Here is a 4,660-nt window from a genome sequence, read left to right on the forward strand (position 1 = left end):
TGTTACAAAACAGATTTCAAAAATGGAAATCTTAAGGTTGCTACTATTCATAGCCTTAACATTAATCAATAAAGTTTTAATAAGCTATTAATCCAATTCTGAGGGAGTACTGAACACCATACTATGCCATTATTCGATCATAACTGTAACTATAAGCTCACTATTAAGGTTCTTTTCATTGTGCTAAGAATTTGCCAGTTGTGTTCATTCTTTCAGCTAAATCATATTAACATGAGTATGCTGATAAAGTGTCTAATATTTATGTTTCACAAACCCAAAGAGTCTTTGGGTTCCAGGGAGAAGAATTGGATCCATTTACAGGTCAGATTCACTCCAAATAATTATTACTCAACTTTTTCTTGGCCGTGTGACTTCCTAACCTGGTCCTGGGACCCCCTTGGAAGCCCCTCCCCCACCTTACTTCTCCCATTAAGTACTAAGACCTAAGAGACAGAAACTTAACCTTGTCCTCTGCTCTGCTAACATCTTGCCAGGTCTCAAAGAGATGCCAGAGCTCCATACAGTCAGGACTGCGATGAAACAACCAGCTACCAGGATGTGTCAGTACCCCAGCTTTCTCGGATCCCCCAATGATGGTCTATGACCCCAAGTCAGCAGGAAGATGTCTTGAAAACTCAAAGTCCTTATTCCCTTCCCTGCCATGCAAAACTCCCACCTTATTAATAACAATAAGAGGTTGGAATGTTAGGAACTAGCAGCCAGCTGACCCCTGCCCCCAACGATGGTCGGGACACTTATGGCCTTGTCATGGCTTTGTCAAGTTTTACCTAGCTGCCAGAAGACTCACTTATGCATGTGCAAGTCGCCATTTAAAAGCAAGCACACCCCTCTCTCTGGTGTCTCTCTCTCTCTGCTCCCCTCTTGATCTCTGTTTCTCTCTCTCTCTGCAGCAATGATATAATACTAAAAATAATGATAGCAATAATAATGGTAATAATAGCAGCAATGATATAATACTAAAAAGAACGATAACAACAATAATAATGGTAATAATAATAACAACAATATTATTGTAAGACCCTCAGAATGAGGAGTCTTCCAGGTTCGGTCGATACGCCAAGAACTCAATGTCTAGTCCAGTTGCTGCAAAACGCAAGAGGCTTTAATGAACAGGAAACGTTTGCACAAATGGGCTCCTCCAGCATGCAAGCTAGAGAGAAGCCCCCTCCCCTGGGCCCAGGTGTTTTTAAAGGCAAACCCACAAGCTTAGGGAGGGGGTGGGACCCTCTGTCCATTGAGTTCGTGACCCTTGGAGGCCTGATGGTCTGCTATTAGGGTCAGCAGACCTTAGGGCCTCAGGGTGTGCTAATTAATCTTGTCTGGGCAAACCAGAGTTACAGCTATCTCTTTGTTTCCTAAGGACCCTATTTACCACCTGTTGACTCACAGGAAAGGAGGGGCAGAACGGAGGGGCAGTGTGAATTCTTGTCATCTCAGGGCATGGTGAGATGAAGTTAGCAAATTCCAAGGAACAGATATTGGTTAGCTTTCCAGGTAAGACTGTCCTTCATTTAACTTCACTTTTTGGTCTTTCACTATTAATATTAATAATAATAAGCGGTTTTTAACACTGGAAATTCTGGGGCACAAAAGCAGGACGAGGACTTGGGGGACGCTGGGAAATGGAGTCCTGGCTGCTCAGAGAGCAAAACCGGAAGTCCCTTGCAGAAAAGCAGGACGTGCCTACACAGTATGCTGGGAAATGGAGACCTCGATCCTCAGAGCACAGAAGAAGTTTAGGAACTGAAAAGATGGAAACAAGCCTGGTTCATGATGGTAACTGTAGTTCGGAGGCCTTGAAGTCCAGAACCGGAAGTCCAAGGGTGAAAAGAAAGAAGTGGCCACACAGCATGCTGGGTACTGCAATCCCATACCCTCAAAGATTGCAACCGGAAGTCCGTTGGTAGAAAAGCAGGAAGCAGCCTCAAAGCATCCTGAGAAATGCAGTCCTGGACCGCCAAAGATGAAAACAAGTCCCTGGGCAGATAAGCTGGAAGCGGCCACAGAGGATGCTGGGAAATGCAGTCCCTGGCCTGAACTCCAAACCCGGAAGTCTCTGGGCAGCCTCCACAAAATAAAAACCAGAAGTTTCATTGGTGAAAAACAGGAAACCTCTGCAAAGCACCTTGGGAAATGCAGTCCCTTGCCACAACACAACAAAACCGGAAGTTCCTGGGCTTATTGGCAGCAATCGACCCCACAGGATGCCAGGAATTGCAGTCCCTGGCCTGAATGTCTGACCCAGAAGTCTCTGGGCAGCGAAGCAGAGAGCGGCCGCATAGGTTGCTGGGTAATGCAGTCCTGGCCACAGCAGTTACAAAAGTTCCTGATGGCCTTGGCTCAGGTCGACCTTGGCTGCAATCTGCGAGCGGAAGTCCTGACCCACCCACGATGATTGGCGTGGGTTTCCCTTGCCAGGAAGTTCTGCCATTGGCTTGGGGCCCCCCATTCTCCAGCTATGAAGATGGCAGTCAAGGCCCCAGCTCAGTTTACCTGCACTCCTCCTGGGAGGGGGCGGGGCCTGCAGTGATTGACAGAGAGGGGCGTGGCGTGCAGTGATTGACAGCAGGAAGATCAGGAGGGGGGAGACCTGGCCAAGGTCTGTGATTTCACTGGGGCCACACCCTGCATCCCCAGGGGTTTTACTGTCATGACCTGCACTGCCAGGATCGCCAGGGCCGCTGCCCTGTGGGCCCTAGCATTTCTGCTTGTTGACCTCAGACTATGGTAGGGGACTTCTGCCACGTCCACCTGGGGACGAAGATGGTGAGGAGAGGGCGGGAGGGCACTTCCTGCTCCCAGTCACCATTTCCTGTGAGTATATGGTCCCTGACCAAGACTTGTCTGCCACAGAGGCCACACCCATACTCTGGCCACACACTCGGGGGCCTGCCCATCCTGAATCTGTGCTTCCAGCTCTTGCACCTCCTTACCTGGGAGCTGCCTTGACCCGGCTGGAGGACAGGAAGGAGGGGCTGGCACTGCTGTAGGTGAGGGTGAGGACCAGAGAGGGTCATTTACTGTGACCTTGGACCTGCAGGGGGCAGGCGAGCTCTGGCAGGGCTGCAGCTAATGTGTGAGCCTGATGCTGAGCAGTCTGGATCAACTTAAAACCCTGTCGCCCATTTAAATATGTAAATGAGACTGAAGTGTTATGCAAAGGAGGCACTAATAATTGAGATTATACAAATGAGCATGGTACATGAAAATCTGTGAGACTGATTTGGGGTTCACATTTGGATATGCAAATGAGAAAACCTGAGTTGTGGGAATGCACTTTAATATGCAAATGTATGGTGCTTTACATGCTTTTGCTATGCAAATGCATGCAAGTTATCCCATCTGTATGGGATTTTGACATGCACATATATGCAGGTTATCTCAATTGGAGGTGTGGCTATGCAAATTAACCCAGGCAGTTTTTGTACTTGATGTCTTCTGAGTCTCCAGGCAGCATTTGAATATGCAAATAAGAGTGCTGGCAGGGGATGGGGCCTCCCCTGACCCTGCACCAAATGTCACCTGTCCATGTCCATCACAGGCATCTGATGGCAAAGCTGCTCCCTCCAATGCTGCTCATGCTCAACTTTATTTAGAAATACAAAAGACACAAGACAGCCAAAACAACCCTGTGCAATAAACAAACTTAAGGAGGCATCACAATCCCAAATGTCAAGCTCTATTACAGAACTATAGTCCTGAAAACAGTTTGTATTGGCACAAAAGTATACAGAAGGCAATCGGAATCAAATTGAAAACCTTGATCAAACCACATTAGTCTGGAGGGAATCCACAGCATTTCATTTCCTTTTTTTCTTTTTCTTTTTTTTTAATTTTATATAACAGTCCAATTAAATGAAAACAAACATTTATACACAATATTTGGGAATTTGGGCGTCATTCTTTCCAAAATACGTGCTGCTGGTAAGGGGCGCTGTCTTGGGGGATTCGAAGAAGATTCAGATATCCTGGCTGTAGTCTGTAGGGTTGTTTTGTCCAGCTGTTTTGAATGTAGGATCAGCTTGTACTCTGTTTCAGGCGGTCTGGCATGATCAAACCACATTAGTCTGGAAGGAATCCATATCTTTTCATTTTCTGTGGAAACAAAAATAGAAATCCTTTTCCCCAGTAACTTGTCCTTGAACTTAAATTTTGGAGTCAAGGCATTTTTTTTTTTTAGTTTAATATAATATTTTACATGTATATCCCAGTTCCCTCTCCCTCCATCCCTCCCTCCCCCAACCCTTCCTCCCTCTTTCCCTCCCTTTTTACCTTCACTGCCCTCTCACATGAACTCTAAACACCCTCCCCTCCCATCCCCCCACCCCAATTCCATATGTAGGGGAATGCCATCCAGTTGGGGTCATGTAGATCTGACAGGTCCTGTGAAGTAGGGACTAGGGCTTCTCTCATGTCTCTAGATTAAGGCAGTTTTCCCTCCATGGGGGATATGTCCGCAAAGTTCTTTCGTGCACCAGGGATACATCCTGGCTCCACTGTCTGAGGTCTCTTAGACTGCTCAGTCCTTCTGGCTGAGACCCATAATCAGGGGGGCCTGAGTCAGTCCTATGCTGGCTTCCCAGCTATCAGTCTAGTGGCCGTTAGCTCCTCCTTGTTGAGGTAAGCTTTCTCTATGTGT

Source organism: Phodopus roborovskii, unplaced genomic scaffold (assembly GCF_943737965.1).
Source record: "Phodopus roborovskii unplaced genomic scaffold, PHOROB, whole genome shotgun sequence".
NCBI classification, from domain to species: Eukaryota; Metazoa; Chordata; class Mammalia; order Rodentia; family Cricetidae; genus Phodopus; species Phodopus roborovskii.